General features: G+C 52.0%; 1 pseudogene; it reads left to right on the top strand.

Annotated features, from left to right (window-relative positions):
• LOC128830435 (cytokine receptor common subunit beta-like) overlaps positions 1 to 2,742 on the top strand; it is a 34,769-nt pseudogene extending 32,027 nt beyond the window's left edge.
• Positions 2,743 to 21,613: the final 18,871 nt, after the last annotated feature.

Below are 21,613 nucleotides of genomic sequence, written 5' to 3' on the forward strand. Positions count from 1 at the left end.
GTCTGTATGTGATGTTCCCTGCAGGGTGACATCTCTGATTCTTCTTGTTTCCCTCTTGCAGACCGATGAAAGTTAGTTCAGCAGAGCTCCCTGCAGCCATGGCCGATAGGAGGATGTGCGTCCTTGGTGCACTGGACCCAGAGAACCCATGTCCAATTCTTGAAATGGCAACTCCAGCTCCACATCCTGTAGCCATGGCTGGCTGCCATTCAAGTCAGGGCACCAGTCAGTCCCTGTCGCCAGCCACGCTCCCCTGGAGGAGCAGTGCTAAGGTCATTGCTTCTCAGGCACCCATGTCCTGCTTTGACTTTAATGGTCCATACTTGCACTTCCCCCATGGGTGCTCCCTGCCTGACGTTCATCAGGACCAGGAAACTACCCCACCCCAGGGAGCCCCTTCCCAGACCCTGCTGGTGGGGCAGGAGAGAGGAGCAGCTCAGCTCCACCCCATCTCTGCTCAGAAAGAGATGAAGCAGCCCCTTGCTGGAAGGCAAGAAGGGCCACAAGGCCAACCAGCAGGTGGGGAATGGCGCAAGGGGACACCGAAGGTCAAAGGTCACCAATTGCTGCCATCTTAAACAAGTCCTGTCAGAAATGGCCAGTGGGATACGTCACCTCGGAAAATCTGTCACTGATGCCAGCAAGATACTCTGCCCATCTGTCCCGTGTACTGGCCCCGGCGGAGGGAATGCTCACTGCTGCTGCCATGTTGACATCCAACCCATGACGGCCCCAGGCCATGTCGGGCACCTCCATCACTGCATTGGGCCCTGAGACAACTGATGTTGCACTCCCAGTTTCATCTCCAGCATCAGCCACTCCCTCTGGAGCGCACCAGCATATATTTGGGAGTCACGTACGTTCCTCCAGGCCCCGCATGGCACCTCAAAACCCATCAGTGTTTCCTGACCCTTTCTGTCAGAGGGGGTTGATACTTCTAAAGCAGAGCCTGTGCACGAGAGTAACGTGGTCATGTTCAACCCCGATGACATTGGGCCAGTTTTTCTACACGAGATGGAGGACTACTGCTTCTTTCCTAGCCTCAAACCCACACACAGGCCATTCAGCTCATCAGAACTCTGAAGTGTGACGCTTACTTTGCATTACCACTATGGGAAGGACCAAAACCAGCTGTCAGGGCCAGGGAACTCTGCTAACTCTGGGAGAGGACTGGTGAAGACAAGAGAGCAGGTGACTGGATGAAAATTCCACCATTCCAAGAATGTCACCTCTATTGTTTCCCCCCCCTGTTCTCCACCCCTCTTACACTGGGAAACAAAAATAGCAATTCTTCTTTCCAGTCCTCTCCACTCCCTTTGGGAGTGGAAGACATCAATCAGTACTATGTCCTTCTCAGCTGTATTAGTATATTTGGATACAGAAACCAGGAAACCTATCCCCATTGGAGAGAGCTGCTCATTACACACACTCTAATCCCCTTGCCATTACCATGTTAGTCTTGCTATGGTTCTGGTGCAGAACATAATGTTGAGTTCAATGCAAACTTCACGGCATGAATGATCAAACTGCATGTCACCGATAAGACTCTGTCACAAGCACCTGGAATGAAATGCCTCGCATTCTTTAAACAGATCTAGGTTATTTAGAGAGATAATACTCATCCAGAAGAATTGGTGTTGGAAGGGTGTAGATACCAAGGAGGGATTGGAATTGTTGAGTATGGGACAAAGTGGGTCAGAGTAAGGGATGAAACAGAAACAGAGAAATTTGACTGGGGATCAGGAAACCTTTCCTAATTGTGACTTCTACTATCCTGTGGAATAATGTCCTTAGGGAAGCAGTGGAAGACCAATCATAGGAGACATAAAACTAGATTGGAGAAAACAATGGAGAATATACATTATTGCAGGGAAAGCTGGGGGGAAGAGGCTCTTAAGATGGACAAGCTACGATTTAATTGGTCTGTTCTATCTCTAATTCAGAGCAATCTAGGGTGACCAGGTCGCAAGAGTGAAATATCAGGACACGTTGGGCGAGTGGGGCGGAGGGAGGGGAGAGGATGACAATGACAGACACAGGTGCACAGAGCCATGAGAGGGGGCCCTAGGAAGCTGCGAGAGGGGTTGTACGGCCCCTGCTGCAGCCCGCACCACAAGCCACAGGGCGAGGACACCTATTGAATTCAATCAGAATTTTGCATGTGAATTGATGTACCTAGTTCTGAGATTATAAAGCCAGAAGGGATCCGGTGATCACCTGGTCTCACCGCCTGTATAGCACAGACATAGAACTTTCCCAAAATAATTCCTAGAGGATAGCTTTTAGAAAAAGCTTTTAGAAAAACACCATGACCCTTAGTATATTGTTAATCGTTAATATTCTTACCATTGAAAAGGTATGCCTTATATCCAGTCTGAATTTGTCTAGCTGCAACTTCCAACCGTTGGCTCATGCTCTACCTTTCTCTGCTAGACTGAAGTGCCCATTATTAGCTATTTGTTCCCCATGTAGATACTTATAGTCTATAACCAAGTCACTTCTTAATCTTCTTTTTGTTAAGCTAAATAGATTGAGGTCCTTGAGTCTATCACTATAAGGCATGTTTTATAATCCTTTAATCAGTCTTGTGACTCTTCTCTGAACACTCTCCAATTTATCAATATCCTTCTTAAATTGTGCACACCAGAACTGGACACAGTATTCCAGCAGTGGTTGCACCAGTGCCAAATACAGAGATAAAATAACCTCTCTACTCCTGCTTGAGATTCCCCTATTTAGGCATCTGGTCACCCTATTTCTGTATGCATTTCCCCACGTTTTTTGGTAAAAATCAAAACTGAACTGCCCCAGAAATTCTGGCATGTGGAATCATCGTGAAACTCGCATGGCTCCAACCCTGCCGAAGAACCTTTAGATCCACTGCACAGACTTCTGCCACTTGAGCTAATGGAGTAAGTGATGGCAGAGGCAGTAGGTTGTCATCCTATGTGATAGATCAGCTCTATAGGGGGAATGAGACACTTTTTTTGCCACTGGGTTTCACAGATATCTGCTGACAGAAGAGGAACTGTGAAACTCAGGAATCCTGGGTCTATTCCAGGCTCCTGAATGGAGTGGTCTCTAGTAGTCAAATACCCTTCTTCCCTGTCCTCTCCAGTCTATGTCTATCCTATTGCTGTCTAACCCGCCCCAGCTCCTCATCTGATTTCAACTGCCCCCCACTACCGCTCTGGATTCCTTGTCCCAGTTTCCTAGTCCTGTCTCACTCTCCTCTCTCCCCGCCCCCATCCCTCAGATGGGATGTTCGTTCCAGACTGGCAAAATTATAAGGCTTCTCAACATTTCAACACTTCCCATTCTAAATTTTCGGTTGCTTAACTATAGGCTAGCTCTGCCTACAACAAAGCATATTCAGAACCTCTGATTAAAGGGATTATAAGTGTAGCAACCTCCATCATAGCTAGTCACCAAAGATTGAACCCAAGCCATCCAGACTTAAAAGCATGAGCTTCTACTACTTGAGTTCAAGATATAACTCCCTTAGCTGGTAGCTATACAGTTATCCTCTAAAAATCCACCAGAGGAGGGCACAAAACACATGTTGGACAGTGAATTACAAAAGTGCCAAATATTATTATTAGACCTGCAATACTTTTCACAATGAACATCAGCGGGGGATAAACTGGGAGTTTAAGAACATTTGGAAAACAATTTTAGAATAACATTCAGTGCTATGGTTTAAAAGAAAAAAAACTTAAAATTCATAACTTAGCAGTATTCAGTGTTTGAAAAAAAAAACTTTTAGGAACTCTGGGATACAAGTTAAGAATGTTGAAACAGGAAGATGTTATGCTTAGTTACCACTTGGGCAAGGCGGCGTGCTATGTAATACTTGCAATATTTCACTGTAATGTTTTACAGTATATAGCAGCGCAATGCTGATTCCATTGCTATTGTTGAGCAATTCATGCTGATTTTATTTCAGCCCACATCTTAATAGTTTTGAATACTATAGATCACAATTTTCAGCTCAGTTGGTCTGAACATGCAGAGCTTTAAAACTGCTATGCTCTAAACTGTATATTAACTACAATTTTATAAACCTGCATGTCAGAGAATTGTGTGCCACTACTACTAGACAGTGGCACAAGACAATTCAATGTGAATCACAGAAATGTAGGACTGGAAGGGACATCAACGGGTCATCTAGTCAAACCCCTGCACTGAGGCAGGACTGAGTAATAACAACACTAGACCATCCTTGACAGGTGTTTGTCTAACCTCTTAAAAAACTCCAATGACTGCTATTCCATAACCTCTTTAGGTAATTTGTCCAGTGCTTAACTACCTCTACAGTTAGGAAGCTTTTCCTAATGTCTAACCTAAATCTCCCTTGCTACAATTTAAGCCCATTGCTTCTTTTTCCTGCATGTCCTGAGTGGGACAGGGGTGAGTCCAGGCAGTGGGATGGGGGGTAGGGAGGTCGAGGAAGTCAGTGGGTGTGTGGGGATGGACCAGGGGAAGCAGGGTGGAGGAACTGAGAGGGACAGAACTGGGCAAGTCAGGGGGGCTGAGGGGGATGGGACAGGACTGGGATGGGGGGAGCAGGGTAGGGGCTGAGGGAAGCATGAATGGGACAGGGTAGAGAGCTGTGTAGAGAGTGGGGCGGGGCAGGAGAGACAATGGGGCTGGGCTGGGGAGGGTCAGGGGGTTGGGGAGAGGGACAGAGTCAGGAGGGGATGAGATGGAGGGGAGCAGGACTGGAATGGGGGGGAAGTTGAGGGGGTGGGACAGCAGGGGGAGCAATGGGGATGGGATGACGGGAGAGGCTGAAGAAGAGATTTGGGGTAGGGCAGGGACTGAGGGCAGTGGGTTTGGGGTGGGAGGTACAGGGGGGACTGCGGGGGAGGCTGAGGGAACAGGGTCAGGGTGGGGGCTGAGGGCAGTGGGTTGGGTCTACACTGGCACCTCTCAGCATTGCTGTGCCGGGCAGCAGACCTGCGCCAGCGCTACCCTGGCAATGGAAGAGTCCTCAGTGGAAATGCAGACTTCATGACACAGACCCTCCTCGTCACGTCAAAACTAGGGTTACCATATTTCAGCGAGCAAAAAAGAGGACGGGAGAAGCCCCGCCCTAGCCCCGCCCCTGCCCCTCCCACTTCCCGCCCCCCCCTGACCTCCCAACCCTCCCCCCGTTCCTTGTCCCCTGACTACCCCCTCCTGGGACCCCTGCCCCTAACTGCCCCCCAGGACTATCTAAGCCTCCCTGCCTCTTGTCCCCTGACTGCCCCAACCTTTATCCACACCCCCACCCCCAGACAGACCCCTGGGACTCCCACGCCCCATCCAACCACTCCCCACCCCCTGACAGCCCCCCCCAGAACTCCCAACCCATCTAAACCCCTCTGCTCCCTGTCCCGACTGCTCCGATCCCTCTCCCCACTCCTGCCCCCTGACAGTTCCCCCCCAGAACTCCCAACCCATCTAAACCCCTCTGCTCCCTGTCCCGACTGCTCCGATCCCTCTCCCCACTCCTGCCCCCTGACAGCTCCCCCCCAGAACTCCCAGCCCCCTACCCCCCCGCTCCTTGTCCCCTGACTGCCCCCTCCTGGGACCCCTGCTCCTAACTTCCCTCCAGAACCCCACCCCCTACCTAAGACTCCCTGTTCCTTGTCCCCTAACTGCCCCCTCCTAAGACCCCCCCCCAACTGCCCACCAGGACCCTACCCCCTACCTGTACCCTGACTGCCCAAAACTTTCTCCACTCCCCCCCAAAAGCCCCCTCCCCGTTTCTTGACTGCCCCCTCCAGAACCTCCCTGCCCCTTCTCCTGCCCCCCTTACCCTGCTGCTCAGAACAGGGTGTTGGGCTCTGTGCGAGCCGGACACGTGGCTAAGCTCCCCAGCACAACAAAACCCGGTCCCTGGCCCTGCACAACAAAACCCGGTCCCTGGCCCGGACCGGGTTGCAGGGGAGAGCTGCCCTTGTATCAGCACAAAGTGCTCTCGCTCCCGTTTTGCTACGCTGCATGGCAGTAACCGCTCCCAGTTGCAAAAGGGGAGGGCTGCACTTTGTGCTGAGACACTTGCTCAGAATGCAGGGCGGAGCTCCTCTCCAGCTGCTCCGGAGTCCAGCCCGGGACTTTCCTGCAGCCCTCCCAGCCGCTCCGGGGGAGGGGGGAAATCCCGGACATTGTGAGTGCTTTACAAATTCCCCCCGGACGCTATTTTTAGCACAAAAAGGAGGACATGTCCGGGTAAATCCGGACGAATGGTAACCCTAGTCAAAACTGATGCTGCTCTGGTCAGTCGCTAGGCTCTTGTCACTTTCAAACCCATGCAGGGTATCTGGCTCTTTTTCAGTTCTCAGGTTAAGAAAAGCCTCTGCATTTTGTGAGGACTTCAGCATTCACATTCCTACTTCACAAACTGTCTGCCTGACACATTGCTCCGAGGGCATTCATTTTTATTCATTATCGGCAGGTCCATCAGATTAACGAGCAACACAGGGGGAAGGAACACAATGTGTCAAGGATTTTTAATTTTTCAAACCACTTTGGCCTCAACAGGGATAACAGCAAATCTGGACAGAGCAGATGGGTGTCAGGATGGGTTTGAGTATTTATTTATTTATTTAAGTGAAAATGCTTGGGTCTGAGCAAAGGCTGCAAACTTCCCTTTGGAAACCTCTGCTGATCTTTTGCCCCAGGGGCTAACGACAGCCTGGAATCCGGGACAGATTTCCACATCTATGCAGGATGAGATGATCGGGGGCGGAGAGGGGAGGAGGAGGGGGAGGGGAGGGACTGTGGGGGAGGCAGAGGGAACAGGGTTGGGGGCTGAGGGCAGTGGATTGAGGGTGGGGGGGGCACAGGGGGGACACTGCGGGGGAGGCTGAGGGAACAGGGTCAGGGTGGGGGCTGAGGGCAGTGGATTGAGGGTGGGGGGAACAAGGGGGACTGCGAGGGAGGCTGAGGGAACAGGGTCAGAGTGGGAGCTGACAGCAGTGGGTCTGAGGGGAGCCCCCCTCAGAGGGACCTGCCAGGGGGTCAGGTGAACCCAGCAGTGGTGAGTGGCGCCAGTGGTGCCGGCTTGCTGCGATCTCCCTCATATAGGGTGACCAGATGTCCCGACCAATGTAAGGTCGGGACGCGGGACAAGTCCCATAAAATCGGGACTGTCCCGATAATATCAGGACATCTGGTCACCCTAGAGCAATCCGGATTGCTTGTTAAACTGGGAGCAAGCAAACAATATGTGCTTTAATACAGTTAAATATAAATGTATATGTAAGGGGACTGTTGCCCCCTTACTAAAATTCAGTGGGGGTGTTTTGGTTGGCTAGCTCCCAGCACTAAAAGGCAAGGGTCGATGAGAAATCAGGAGCCTGAGACTGACAGACCCCAGGAACAATGGGGAGAGGCCAATGCTCCAGATCAGCCTTATTGACAGGGCAGGCAGGCTAATCAGAGAGTCAGGAGGCCGGGGGGTCCCGTCCTCCGTGTGAACTGGAATAGCCTGGGTCAGATAGAGTGGGGCCGAGCTAAGGAGAGAGCAGGAGCCCGAGCTAAGCTGTTGGGAGCAGACCTGCACCCCAAAGCCAGAGCACAGTCCAGAGAGAGCAGAGCTGCCCTGGGAAGAGAGCTGCAGCCCCAAAGCCAGAGGGGCTAGAAAAGCGGCCCAGGAAGCAGGTCAGAGCTGGGAGCAGAGTCACAGAAGCAGCCCAAAGAGCTGACTTGTGCTGGGAGCAGAGCTGTAGCAACCAGAGCCAGAGGGGCCAGAGAAGCAGCCCAGGGAGCTGAAGGCAGAGCAGCAGCAGCAGCAGTGCTGAGGCAGAGTGGAGCTGGAGCTGGGGCTGGAACAGTCCGGAGCTGGGTGCGGTGAGCAGGTGGGGAGAGGAGGGGAACCCTGGGCAGCGGGCCCAGCGCAGGGAGACACCTCAGCCAAGAGGCCTTACAGGCCAGACTTGGAGGGGGATCATAACCCTGACAGGGTGGGGGTGAAGCTGGGAAAAAGGGTCCTGCCACCTAGAGCCTGAGAGCGTGTGGCCACCGCCAGAGCAAGTGTCCGACCCCCAGCGTCTCTTCAGCACAGCCAGGGCCTGAGAAGGAGCCTGGGACCTACAAGGAACAGACTGTGACCTGCCCTGACGTTCCAGAGACACTGTTTGTGATGTTCCCTGCCACAGAGCAGGGTGATGTGTTTTCCTTTAACTTTTCCCATTTTTCCTTATTCTCTTTTAAAATTAATTGTTAATTAAACAACTTGTATTTGCTTTACATTGTATGAAATGATCAGTGGGTCGGGGGGGTGCCCAGTGCAAAGAGAGTACCGCGGAGTGGGGACACCCTAGGGTTACCATTCGTCCGGATTTACCCGGACATGTCCTCCTTTTTGTGCTAAAAATAGCGTCCGGGGGGAATTTGTAAAGCACTCACAATGTCCGGGATTTCCCCCCTCCCCCGGAGCGGCTGGGAGGGCTGCAGGAAAGTCCCGGGCTGGACTCCGGAGCAGCTGGAGAGGAGCTCCGCCCTGCATTCTGAGCAAGTGTCTCAGCACAAAGTGCAGCCCTCCCCTTTTGCAACTGGGAGCGGTTACTGCCATGCAGCGTAGCAAAACGGGAGCGAGAGCACTTTGTGCTGATACAAGGGCAGCTCTCCCCTGCAACCCGGTCCGGGCCAGGGACCGGGTTTTGTTGTGCAGGGCCAGGGACCGGGTTTTGTTGTGCTGGGGAGCTTAGCCACGTGTCCGGCTCGCACAGAGCCCAACACCCTGTTCTGAGCAGCAGGGTAAGGGGGGCAGGAGAAGGGACAGGGAGGTTCTGGAGGGGGCAGTCAAGAAACGGGGGGGGGCTTTTTGGGGGGAGTGGAGAAAGTTTTGGGCAGTCAGGGTACAGGTAGGGGGTAGGGTCCTGGTGGGCAGTTGGGGGGGGGTCTTAGGAGGGGGCAGTTAGGGGACAAGGAACAGGGAGTCTTAGGTAGGGGGTGGGATTCTGGAGGGAAGTTAGGAGCAGGGGTCCCAGGAGGGGGCAGTCAGGGGACAAGGAGCGGGGGGGTAGGGGGCTGGGAGTTCTGGGGGGGAGCTGTCAGGGGGCAGGAGTGGGGAGAGGGATCGGAGCAGTCAGGGGACAGGGAGCAGAGGGGTTTAGATGGGTTGGGAGTTCTGGGGGGGCTGTCAGGGGGCAGGAGTGGGGAGAGGGATCGGAGCAGTCAGGGGACAGGGAGCAGAGGGGTTTAGATGGGTTGGGAGTTCTGGGGGGGGCTGTCAGGGGGCAGGAGTGCGGAGAGGGATCGGAGCAGTCAGGGGACAGGGAGCAGAGGGGTTTAGATGGGTTGGGAGTTCTGGGGGGGAACTGTCAGGGGGCAGGAGTGGGGAGAGGGATCGGAGCAGTCGGGACAGGGAGCAGAGGGGTTTAGATGGGTTGGGAGTTCTGGGGGGGAACTGTCAGGGGGCAGGAGTGGGGAGAGGGATCGGAGCAGTCGGGACAGGGAGCAGAGGGGTTTAGATGGGTTGGGAGTTCTGGGGGGGGCTGTCAGGGGGTGGGGAGTGGTTGGATGGGGCGTGGGAGTCCCAGGGGTCTGTCTGGGGGTGGGTGTGTGGATAAAGGTTGGGGCAGTCAGGGGACAAGAGGCAGGGAGGCTTAGATAGTCCTGGGGGGCAGTTAGGGGCAGGGGTCCCAGGAGGGGGTAGTCAGGGGACAAGGAACGGGGGGAGGGTTGGGAGGTCAGGGGGGGCGGGAAGTGGGAGGGGCTAGGGCGGGGCTTCTCCCGTCCTCTTTTTTGCTCGCTGAAATATGGTAACCCTAGGACACCCTAGCCCCTGTTCTGCATGACCACAGCAGGGTTGGGGGTTGAGCTCCCCAGGAATCCTGGGCCCAACCTTGTCAGGGTTTACGAGGACTCTGCCAGATAGGAGAGTGCAAGGGGAGCCCTCAAGGGCAGGCAGGCCTCTGGGTAAAGGAAGTGGGAGCAAGGACTCAGATTCTTTCGCTAGCCCACTTCATCGGGGTAGTGCAGAAGCCAGGAAAGTTCCCCACAATAGCGGGACCATTCCCCCACTTACATATACATCTGGGAACAAAGACTGCAGCCATACTTACAGGATGGGGGATTCTCTCCTGGGAAGCAGTGACTCTGAAAAAGATTTGTCATGGAGGGTCATGGTGCTTAATCAGCTGAATGTGGGTTGATGCAGGGCCCAGAAAGGCTAATACAAATCTTGGATGCATAAACAGGGACAGAGGAATCTTGGATTGATTTAGATGTGTCACCTACCAAGTGGGATTATTGTGTCTCACTTGTTTGGGGCATCATGTGACAGGGCTGATGAGGGGAGGAAAGAGGAGTTCTGGGAGTTGGTTTCTGTTTTTCCGCTACGTTAATCAGATGCTGCCAGGCCTGCATTGTGCTGTGCAATTCTTCTTTTGGATATTTTAAGTTCTGATAAACTTGTTAGTTTTAAACATGTGAAAAGTGAATTCATTCCTCTTGAAAGGAAGGGGCCGACAGCACTGTCTCAGGCTGACCAGAGCGGAGATAGATGCCATCCAAGCGTTCCCAACCCAACTCATTCCTGACTTGCTAATCCAGTCCCAGGCCTTGCATGAAAAGAGAAGGCCACATGTACCCGTCTGTGCTGTGGTTTTGTTATGTGTCTATGTAGGCATTAGAATGAGACCATAAAACCCCCCTGTATTAACTCAGCCCCTGCACCCAGATGCCCGTGTTGCCGGCACAGAGGCCCGAGGACAGCAACAGTGAGGTTCGTTGCCCGGAGTGCTTCGCGCCAATAAACATACCGGGGTGGAGAAACAATCAAAGTTTATTTGAGATCTCAAAGTGGTGCAAGGAGACAGGCAAGTCTCAAATCGAGCACACCAGCAAAAACAGTTTCTCTCTTCTTTATACATTTTACAACTAAGCCCCCCCCTCTCCCCCCCTTCCTACCACCTCCCCTCTACTCCCCCTCCCCTCTCTACCGAAGGCATGTTTATACATTTAAGCAACTAAATCATTCTAGGGCTATAAATCTAGCTTGTTAGTAACTTCTCTAAACAGTTATTTGGTTCTGTTTACCCTTAGGCCTTGTCTACACTATGAGAGTAGTTCGATTTTACTTAAATCGAATTTTTGGAATCGATATTGCAAAGTCGAACGTGTGTGTCCACACTAAGGACAGTAATTCGACTTTGTGAGTCCACACTAACGGGGAAAGCGTCGACATTGGAAGTGGTGCACTGTGGTCAGCTATCCCACAGTTCCCGGAGTCCCCGCTGCCCATTGGAATTCTGGGTGGAGCCGCAAATGCCTTCTGGGTAAAAAAAATGTGTCCAGGGTGCTTTTGGGTAACTGTCGTCATCCGTCCATCACTCCCGCCCTCCCTCCCTGAAAGCGCCAGCGGGAAATCAGTTCGCGCACTTTTCTAGTCAGTGACAGCGCGGACGCCACAGCACTGCGAGCATGGAGCCTGCTGCAACCATCACTGCAGTTGTGGCCGCTCTCAACGCCTCGCAACTTATCATACACCTTTCCCTGAGGCAGATGCAGAAAAGTCAGGCGAGGAGGCTACGTCAACGCGGTGATGGCCTGAAGTCTGAGAGTAGCACAGACCTCTCAGAAAGCAGGGGACCCAGCGCCGAGAACATCACCGTGGCAATGGGTCATGTTGATGCCGTGGAAAGGAGATTCTGGGCACGGGAAACAAGCACTGAGTGGTGGGACCGCATAGTGCTGCAGGTCTGGGATGAATCCCAGTGGCTGCGAAACTTTCGCATGCGGAAGGGAACTTTCCTGGAACTTTGTGAGTTGCTGTCCCCTGCCCTGAAGCGCAATGACACCCGGATGCGAGCAGCCCTGACTGTCCAGAAGCGAGTGGCCATAGCCCTGTGGAAGCTTGCAACGTCAGACAGCTACCGGTCAGTCGCGAACCAGTTTGGGGTGGGCAAATCTACCGTGGGGGTTGTTGTGATGCAAGTAGCCAAGGCAATCGTTGATGTACTGCTGCCAAAGGTAGTGACCCTGGGAAACGTGGAGGCGATCATAGATGGCTTCGCAGCGATGGGATTCCCAAACTGCGGTGGGGCCATAGATGGAACTCACATCCCTATCCTGGCACCGGAACACCAGGCCAGCCAGTACATTAACAGAAAGGGCTACTTTTCCATGGTGCTGCAAGCACTGGTGGACCACAGGGGACGTTTTACCAACATCTACGTGGGATGGCCGGGCAAGGTTCATGACGCTCGTGTTTTCAGGAACTCTGGTCTGTTTAGACGGCTGCAGCAAGGTATTTACTTCCCGGACCACAAAATAACTCTTGGGGATGTGGAGATGCCTATAGTCATCCTCGGGGACCCAGCCTACCCGCTAATGCCCTGGCTCATGAAGCCCTATACTGGCGCCCTGGACACTGAAAAAGAACTCTTCAACTACCGGCTGAGCAAGTGCAGAATGGTGGTGGAGTGTGCTTTTGGACGTCTCAAGGGGAGATGGAGAAGCTTACTGACTCGCTGTGATCTCAGCGAAACCAATATCCCCATTGTTATTGCAGCTTGCTGTGTGCTCCACAATCTCTGTGAGAGCAAGGGGGAGACCTTTATGGCGGGGTGGGAGGTTGAGGAAAATAGCCTGGCTGCTGATTACTCACAGCCAGACAGCCGGGCGATTAGAAGAGACCAGCGGGAAGCGCTGTGCATCCGGAAGGCTTTGAAAGCAAAGTTCCTGAGTGAGCAGGGTAACCTGTGACTTTAAAGTTTGTGTATTGAGAAGCTAAACCTGCCCCCGTTTCTTTACCCAGTTAATGTTGACTATCCTATCCAGTTACATACCCCCTTCACCCCACTTCCAACACACGTTTCAAAATAAAAATAGTTCTACTTTGTTAAAGCACACCGTTTTCTTTAATACTGTATTCGCGGGAATTTTTTAAAACTGGGACGCAGACTGTGGTGCGGAGCGGGTGTACTGTAGTGGCGCGAATGCAGCTTCTAAACTCAAGGATTGACAGGCTCCGCTGCGGTGGGATGGTTGTTTCAACGGAGCCTGTCACCCCTCCTGATAGGGACTGTGTGTATGGGGGGGTCTATGTGACTTTGTGGCAGGGGGAGGACGGTTACAGATCCCCTGCTGTGTGGCTCTGTGATCCTGCCTAAGGACCGCCGCTTAAGATCTGTAACTGCCCTCCCCTGCCACAAAGTCACAGAGCAACCCACCCCCCACCACATAACATGAAAACAACCTCCCAGACTAACCAGGGTAACTAGTCACTGCATCACTGCACTATGTATGTGCCCTGCTGCTGTGCCTGCCCCCGACTATATACCCTGCCAAAGGTGACTGTCCTGTCGAATTACCAACCCCCTATCCCCCCCTCCTCCAAAAGAACATGATGGAAACAGTAGTTAACAGAAACGTATTTTTTATTATCAACCAAACATGGAACTGGGAAAGTGAAACTTGGACGGGGGCTTGTGTCAGGCGGGAAGGAAAGAACTTGTCAAATTTTGGGGAATGAGAGCCTTCTGCTGCTCGAGCTCTCTGCAGGGGTGGAGTGAGAGTTAGCAGGGACTCTGCCGCCTCTCCTTCTGTGCACTTTGGGTGAGGGGAGTATGGGACTTGGTGGCGGGGGAGGGCGGTTAGAGATGGACTGCAGCGGGGCTCTGTCCTCCTGCCTCCGTTCCTGCAGAACATCCACAAGGCGCCGGAGCGTGTCCGTTTGCTCCCTCATTAGTCCAAGCAGGGTTTGAGTCGCCTGCTGGTCTTCCTGACGCCACCTCTCCTCCCGATCCATGTTGGCTTGGTGCATTCGGGTCAAGTTCTCACGCCACTGGGTCTGCTGTGCTGCCTGGGCTCTGGAGCAGGCTATAAGCTCCGAGAACATGTCCTCCCGTGTCCTCTTCTTCTTATGCCTAATCCGCGCTAGCCTCTGGGAGTGTGATGACAGGCTAGGTTGTGAGACAGTCGCAGATGGGGCTGTGGGAATGGGAAAAAGGGAGTGAATTCCTCAGAAAGATAAATGTAGTTGTGAACAAAGAACATAGTCTTTCTCTGTGAACAAGACCATGCACAGCACCTATCACATGCGCACTCAGCACAAGGTCGAATTCTCGGCCTTCGCATTCAGTGCCTGGGGTCTTCTACAGCACATTTGAGAAGCCTCTCAGGAGAACGGAATTTCTGTTGCAGGCAGACATGGTAAGCCGTAGACTTGTGGCAGCTTAAAACTTTAATATTAGCAATGGCCTCATTTCACATTGAAATCAATGTTGGTCCCTGCTGCCAGCAATTCGGCAAGCAGGAAGTCTGCTCCTGTCCCACACCCTCGCGGCTGTCCCCGGGAACAATCCCTTTCGGCTGCCCCTCTCCCGGCTCCACCGCGTGGCTGCAAACCAGCGGTTACAGTTCTGTAAAGGAACGGCAAAGCAGTCCCAACACTAACATTCCCCTACCTCATTCAAAACAGGTCATCATGAGCGACATCACCCTCATGAGGATCTCTGACAGCGAGAAAGAGCGAATGCTCCGGGAAAGCCTGCAAAGACCAGGGCCGTATGCCGCCATGCTGTGCAGAGCAATGATTCCAGAGTACTTGCTTGTCTCGTGGCGTGGCAACGTGTCCTACTACGGAGGACCCAATAAGGCCGCTCTCCCCAAGAACCTAATGCAGCGGATTTCCAATTACCTCCAGGAGAGCTTCCTCGAGATGTCACAGGAGGATTTCTGCTCCATCCCCGGACATATAGACCGCATTTTACTGTAGCTGCTGTAGCAGTGACTAACCAGTAGAGCGGCTTGGGCAGGACAATCATGCAAAACCGGACATTGCTAGATTTTTTTTCAATAGTTGCACTGCCCATGACTGAACCGTTAAGCTAATCAAACTAATCATGAGAAACCCATTTTTTAAATTGTTAATATTCCTGTTCTGTTACAAATAAATGTTTAGATTTTTACAACACTTACTGGCTGATCCTTCCCCAGATTCTGTGTCCGGGGTAACGGCTGGGGAGGGTTGGTAGGGGATCTCTGTAAGGGTGATGAAGAGATCCTGGCTGTCGGGGAAATCAGCGTTGTGAGCGCTGTCGACTGCCTCGTCCTCCTCATCTCCTTCCTCATCTTCCCCGTCCGCTAACATGTCCGAGGATCCAGCCGTGGACACTATCCCATCCTCAGAGTCCACGGTCACTGGTGGGGTAGTGGTGGCGGCCGCACCGAGGATGGAATGCAGTGCCTCGTAGAAACGGGATGTCTGGGGATGGGATCCGGAGCGTCCGTTTGCCTCTTTGGTCTTCTGGTAGCCTTGTCTCAGCTCCTTGATTTTCACGCGGCACTGCGTTACATCCCGGCTGTATCCTCTCTCTGCCATGTCTTTAGAGATCTTCTCGTAGATCTTTGCATTCCGTCTTTTGGATCGCAGCTCGGAAAGCACGGACTCATCGCCCCACACAGCGATGAGATCCAAGACTTCCCGATCAGTCCATGCTGGGGCCCTCTTTCTATTCTGAGATTGCACGGCCATCACTGCTGGAGAGCTCTGCATCGTTGCCAGTGCTGCTGAGCTCGCCACGATGTCCAGACAGGAAATGAGATTCAAACTGGCCAGACAGGAAAAGGAATTCAAATTAAAATTTTCCCGGGGCTTTTCCTGTGTGGCAGTTCAGAGCATCCGAGCTCGTACTGCTGTCCAGAGCGTCAACAGAGTGGTGCACTGTGGGATAGCTCCCGGAGCTATTAGCGTCGATTTCCATCCACACCTAGCCTAATTCGACATGGCCATGTCGAATTTAGCGCTACTCCCCTCGTCGGGGAGGAGTACAGAAGTCGAATTAAAGAGACCTCTATGTCGAACTAAATACCTTCGCGGTGTGGACGGGTGCAGGGTTAATTCGATGTAACGGCGCTAACTTCGACATAAACGCCTAGTGTAGACCAGGCCTTAGTTTATTACCCCTCCCCCAGCTAGAAACATGCAAACCTCATCATTATTGTTTGGTACCTGGCATGAGCAAGGTCGTAATTGCTTACTAGCTATTTACACATTCCAATTCCTGCCCTTGGTTGTTAAGGTCGATCAGAGTTAAACATGGAAAGACAGAGTTTAAACATGGAAGAACTCTGGCTCAGGCAGGTCTAGTAACCCCAACACCCGGATGTGTATCAACTCGCTGTGACCCCGAGCTGCCCTGTTTTCTGTATCCCTGATAAGCTCTGTGAGCCTGATTCCAGAGCCCAGTGAGGTCAATGGGAGTCCATGTGTTTTGCATGAGGCCCAATTAGTGATGCAAACAGATCTCTTCAGGAGCCCGGAACCATGTCATCTTGGCACAGCAACAAACCAGTGCCAGGCCAATGGGCCCAAATCTTCCATTCTTTGAAACCCTCCAAGATCCCTAGCACTAACTTTGCGCAGTTCTGCCCCCTCCCCCCCCCCCCCCCCCACCTGCAGCCTTGCTCCTCAGAGCTGTTCATATTGTCATTGTTATTTGTATTGTGGTAGCCCTAAAGGGAGCCCCATTGGCCTCAGCGCTGTACATACGCATACGGTGCCTTGCTACTTGGCTGGAGATAGCATGCTGAGACCTGTGCACTCCATGCTGAAGCAGGAGGAAGCCCAGTAGGAGATCTCTGTGACCTGCATTTTGGCCCCCATTTTTAGTCACTGAGCAATTCTTTCTCCCCCACACCATGTACCTTGGAACAGCAGAACCTGTCATGGTTAATTATTGAGGGTGGGAGATAATCCTCCCATAGTTACCGCTGGTTACATTTTAACGTCTTCTACTTGCAAACCCCTGGCCCCCGTGTTTGATTTTTAATATTCCAAGTTTTAAAACTATAGTGAAGTTCTAATTCCTCCTATAGCCGGCACCTCCATCTGCCTGTGCTGTACCTCATTAATGCCATGAGGTCCTTGAACAATGGGGTGCTGCTCAGGTCCTCTTCCACTGATATGTCCCTAGAAGAGGGAAAAGACATTGTCATCTCACATGATCAGAGCAGATCCCTGACTGGGCTGCAGGAGTCTGGGCATCTCTCCAGCAGTCACCTGAAAGCATCATCTCATTACCTGATGATGCTGACAGTGTCATCTTGGAATAGCAGCACATGATGTGATTAAACTACAGCAGAGTCTGCAGGGTCAGCATGAGCCCAGGGGGTAAGTAGCTAGACATGGATGGGAGGGGGGAATCTAAGCTCTCAGGAAGGGATAACAGAGCCTGCACCCCAAAGGGAGCACCTATGGACCTGTGTCAGGGTGTGCAAACCCCACCCTAGGCAAGAAGGTGTTAAGAGCAGTTTGGTGCTTGGGCAGCCCCACCCCACCACACTTGTTAGGCATGCCATTCTTAGAGGAGGAGTTTTAAAAAGGGAGATGCCCAGTTCAGAAGGTGCTGTCCTTTGAGGTGCAGAGACCTCTCCCCACTAGTTCCCAGAAATGAGCATCGTGATGGATGAAGCTAGTAGAGGATTCCTGCAAACAATGCACAAAAGCCCAGAGGATGCTGGACCAGGCTCATCAGGTAGCTCCTAAAAGGAGGGAGGCCAGGGCAGGGCCGGCTCCAGGCACCAGCTTAACAAGCAGGTGCTTGGGGCGGCCAAGGGAGAGGGGCGGCACCTGCGGCAATTTGGGGGCGGCAGGTCCCTCCTTCCCTCTAGGAGCAAAGGACCTGCTGCTGAACTGCCGCCACCAATCGTGGCTGCAGCTTTTTTTTTTTTTTTTTTTGCTTGGGGCGGCAGAAATGCTGGAGCCGGCCCTGGGCCAGGGACATACTTGGACTATTTTTGTGTTGTGCTTTCCTTTGTTACCTTTCCTTGGAGGCCTGAGGACAGCTGGGGAGGAAGGGCTAGAGGCTGGCTGCAGTAGCAAGATGTCCAGGAAAGAAGCAGGTGATCTGAAGAAGCAGACCTTAGCCACCTGCTACAGGGACCCTGGAAGGAGGTTGGGTTCCCCTATGGGCCCCCAAGGAAAGGCCTGGTGAAGGCTCTGGACAAGACTCACAAGCCCTAGTAGGCCTAGAGTTGAGCCAGAGACTTGGTACAAGGCTGCCATACTGTTTTGGTCTGGACTCAGTCCCACCCCTTCGGGGTAAGTCAGAGTGTGACCTGGCTGGAGGAGGCTGAGTTGCAAGACAGGGGACCACCAGCAGCAAGCCTGACTGGCTGGTTGGCAGGGCAACAAAAGGAGGGAAAACCCTGTGCCCAGCCACAATGGGGCACACTGGTGGATGAGTCACTGTCACAAGCCCCCAAGACAGGGACAGCGCCTGGACTCCATTTGGTCTCAGGGAGGCTTAACAGCAAGAGATTCAAAGGCTTGGATTCCCCTCACACCAATCTAGAGGGCAGGTAAGAGGAGGTGCTTGACTGGATCTGTGACGATGATCACATAAGGAGATGAGTTCAATGGAAGTGACCTCATGCCATCCCTGTAACAGGAGTGCGGGATGGGGTAGTCAGCTGCAGAAGGACTGGGGCAGTGTCTCATATACACAAATCAGACACCTCCCTCAGAGGCTGTTCTCTTTCACAGAGCAGAGATACCATATCAGCAATCAGCTTGCATGCACCCCCGGCCTGTTCTCACAAGCTTGTGGTATTGCCCAAGTCCCCTTTTAGATAGTGTGATGTGAGTGGATGAAGTACAGTACGTACCAAGCCACGTAAACAAAAGCAATCTAATCACATCTAAACAGGAGTTTCCTTCTGCTTTCTGTGGCCTTTGAGCGTGCTACTCACTTCTACAGAATCGAGATGGTATGACAGGGAAGGAGTAGAAGTGAAACCCAAATGCCAGAGAAGAGAAAACCTGAAATCCAAACACAGCCCAGAAAGTAAGAACCCTGCAATTTGGAGATGGAGGCTTAGTCCCTAGTAGGCTAATGGCTTATGCACCCAGATAGCTTTGTGATCCAAATTCAGTCTCACCTCTAGTCTTTGATGATCCTGCTGCATAGATAGATCAAGTTTCCCTTCTTGAAGTCCTTCTTGTTTCCACACAGAAAAGAGGTTACTTACCTGTAGCTCGCATTCTTGGAGTATATTGCCCATGCAGAGCCCTGGTACTGAGATGCACTCTGAGAGCTGGACCCATGAGGAAAGCATAGATATGTTTCTATAGGCGGGAGGGGGGGACTATTCACTTGTCCTAGACTATTATTATCACATCCCTGAGACAGCCTTACAAGAAGATACTACAGCTAAACAGGTGATTGTGCATTTCAACTCCATTTTTGCTCGACATGGATGTATCTGACAGTATTATAAGGCTATGTGCGAAGTTTAGTGGACATGAGTTTAAGTAGTTTGCAATAAAGTGGGGGGATTTGGCAGCTGACTGCCTCCTTATTATCCCCAATCCAATGGGCCAGTGGCAAATGAGTCAAAATAATAAAGAGTCTATAGAAAAAGGCTGCAGAGCCAGACTCTGATCCTACTTAGAACTGTTTAATCACAGAATGGCACCACTGAAGCATAGGCTGTCACCAGCTGCTAGCTTGTTAAACAGGAAACTAAAACCAAGAACCCCTCCACTGCTAGAAACTGATGTCGAAATCACTGGGGACTGGAGAAGCATAGAGACAAATAAGGCAAAATGAAAAAATCAGTATAATTTGGGGGCCTGGGAGCTGCAACCACTTTGTGAAAATGGCACTGTGCTTATCTGTGATAGAAGACAATGGTCACAGACAGCAGTGACGTTGTCACCCCAGATGGACACACACTAAAGAGGAGTAGGTGACACTGTCTGCAAATTTTAGAAGGGAGGGAAATAAGTGGTAGTGAGTTACTATTGGAGGCATGATCCAAAGCTGATTGAAGTCACTGAGAGCCCAGGGAGCAAGGTGCTGCACACACATGTAGTGAAAAGCAGTCACTGCCCCCGAAATCTTACAGTCTACGTTATGGTAAGATTCAGCGGGGCAGGCAGGAGATAAATTCAGAACTCCTCTTGCTAGCGCTACTGCTCTTTTCCTTCTCTCTTCTTCGCAAGTGTCTGACTGGGTATGGGGGCAAGGAGATGGGAAGCAAAGGCCAGTCTCTGTTAGCAGCGTACTACTCTTGATTCCTAGACATCAACGTGTCCCGATTCCTCCAAACCGGTTAATAAGAACCAGTGAAAGGTCACAATGAAATGAGATATTTCCTCCCCCTCCCAGCTTTTAAGAACTGCATCTGTGGCAGGGACCCGGTGGGTGTGAAAACACCAAAAATAGGAAGTTCAAAGTCCGAGTCTCACACTTCAGCTCCACGGCGTTCAGGGCTGTATCTGCTCTTTGAAAAGGGGTGTGGAAGCCTTCAGAGGGCAACAGGTGCAGGGGATACCCCAGCTTCATTATTTCCCAGGGGGATCCATTCCAGTCTTGGACAGCCATGGTCATTGCTGATTCCTGCATGTGTAAATACGCTCCAGCTGCCAGGAAGTGAGAACTGAGAGGGTCAGTGATCCACCTGCTGTGAGGCGGCTGTCCCACCAGCAGCTCTTGGCTCAGGTGAGGAAACTCTGCCTTTACTGGGGGAAGGGTACGTGGCAAAGAGAACCTGTCCCCAGACAGACAAGGAGCCATTAGTCACAGTGGAATCTCTTCTCTGTGGTGAATGTTCACTTGTCTAGCAGGCCATATTCTATCAAAGGAAATGGCATTTAGGAAGCGGGGGGTTGTTTTGGGTGGATCTCTTCTCTATGCTCCCCCAAAGTGGGGAAAAACCACAGAACAGACATTCCCAGAGCACAGAGGCTTGGCCCTCTGGCTGTTCCCAAGGTGGGGGGGTCTGTCATGCTCTTTAGAAAGCAGTAATATGGGGGCACATTCTCCAGTGGTGCAACTCCTTTAACTTCAGTTGAGTTACACCAGTGAAGAATTTGTCCCATTGGCTTTGCATCACCAAATTCAATGCTAGATCCCACAAAAAGAGACGATAAATCTCCTTTGGGATTATGCCTGTGGATTGGGTCCCAAAGCAATTCCCGGGGCACCGGCTGCAAACTGCCAGTTGGAATCACTTCAAAGCAATTCTCACTTGCGGTCTCACTGGAGGAGAAACAGGTGGGGGACGAGCCTGGAACTGAAGGAACATGAAGACTGAATCCCCATCTCCCTCCAAGAGCAGAGAGGTGTATTTGAGTGGTAGAGATGGGGTAAGGTAGGGTAGGATGGTGTGTCTCCAGGTTAGGCTTGGGAACCAATGGGGGAAGTGTGGGTGTGTGGCTGTGTGTTTGGGGGAAGTCCAGGGAACGAATGAACATGGAGACTGAATTCCCTTCTTTCCACAGCCTAGGATTGTTTCTTGCTGATGAGGTTAATGGGGACAATGCTTATGTTAGTCAAATAAAGCACAATTGGCTCTCAGTTTTCTGGGCATTCAGCAATACTCCAGTAAGGAGATGGGGACCTTGCTCTGCAAGTATTGGTTCTGCAAAGTAAATTTTATTTTCCATCCTGTGTCTTACAGGAGGTCTGACTAGGTGACCTAATGGTCCCTTGTGGCCTTGACGGATCAGTGAAAGGTCCCCTCAGTGCAGGGAGGGGAGGTTTTGTATCTCACAGAAGGTCCCAACCTGTCCCACCTGACCAACAGAGCTTGGCTTCCACATTCAACAGGTGACAAAGAAGGAGTTAACAAGTGTGATTGCAAGAACCCCAGGCTGGCGACCAAC

The sequence above is a fragment of the Malaclemys terrapin genome, chromosome 1 (genome assembly GCF_027887155.1).
Source record: "Malaclemys terrapin pileata isolate rMalTer1 chromosome 1, rMalTer1.hap1, whole genome shotgun sequence".
In the NCBI taxonomy this organism is placed as follows: Eukaryota; Metazoa; Chordata; order Testudines; family Emydidae; genus Malaclemys; species Malaclemys terrapin.